Raw genomic sequence first — 1,084 nt, 5'->3', positions numbered from 1 at the left:
ATTTATAAAAGAATAATTCATTAAAATTAAAATATTAATTCCTTGAATATAGCAATAAAGTTGATAAGTTTCTAACCAGTCTGACAAATAAAAAAAGGAAAAATACAAATTATTTCCATAAGTAATTGAAGAGGAATATTATAGATCCTAGAGATATAAAATATAAAAATATAAAATATAAAAAATTATAACAGTGTACTTCTACATAATGATAACAGTGTACCTTCAAATCAAAAATCAAAAAGTTAGATAAATTAATTAACAAATTATAATTAACAAAAGACACAAGCTACCAAAACTTGTCCAAAAATAAATAACTTTAATAGTTTAGACTTGTTAAGGAAAACAAATATACAGTTAAGATTTTACCGAAAATAGAAATTCCCAAACATTTATCTATGACTTTATTGACTAACTCTTAATTATTTAAGATGCAACACCAAATCATTTTCTTACATTGAAATACATTGATATAAAAATTAGACAAAGAGATAAGGCCTCCCAATTCTTATCACAGGCTGTGTTCTTTACACTGACTGTATAGAAAGAGGAGGTACAGTAAATGCACCCCATATACACCTCAACCCAGGCCCTTTGCCTGGTCTGTAATGTGAATTGGGAGACAAAAAAATTAAAAAAAAATAGTAAGATAAATCAAAAACAGAAGTATGTATACACTCATAAGTATAAATTAAAATTTTCAAAAGTAAATAATAAGACAAATTTAGATTATATTTGACATAATTACTGTGAACAAGTGATATTTATCTTGGTAAAGCAAAACTAATTCAACATTAGAAAGCCCATCAATGAAATACATTATATTAATAATAAAAAATACCCTGAGCTATATTATCATATCAGATTCAGAAAAGTAACTTGAAAAAACTCAAAGCCCATTCATGATTTAAAAAAAAAAATAAAACAGGGGCCGGCGAGGTGGCGCTAGAGGTAAGGTGTCTGCCTTGCAAGTGCTAACCAAGGAAGGACAGTAGTTCGATTCCCCCGGTGTCCTATATGGTCCCCCCAAGTCAGGGGCGATTTCTGAGCGCTTAGCCAGGAGTAACTCCTGAGCATCAAACGG

The 1,084-nt window shown here is 29.4% G+C and overlaps 1 non-coding gene across 1 annotated transcript; it reads left to right on the top strand.

Moving 5' to 3' along the window:
• Positions 1 to 495: 495 nt before the first annotated feature.
• On the top strand, positions 496 to 628 carry LOC125996880 (small nucleolar RNA SNORA51). The gene has a single exon (XR_007491542.1). It is a non-coding gene; the product is annotated as a small nucleolar RNA SNORA51 (small nucleolar RNA).
• Positions 629 to 1,084: the final 456 nt, after the last annotated feature.

This window comes from Suncus etruscus, chromosome 18, assembly GCF_024139225.1.
Source record: "Suncus etruscus isolate mSunEtr1 chromosome 18, mSunEtr1.pri.cur, whole genome shotgun sequence".
Lineage (NCBI taxonomy): Eukaryota > Metazoa > Chordata > Mammalia > Eulipotyphla > Soricidae > Suncus > Suncus etruscus.
This window is presented reverse-complemented; position numbering and strand designations above follow the sequence as displayed.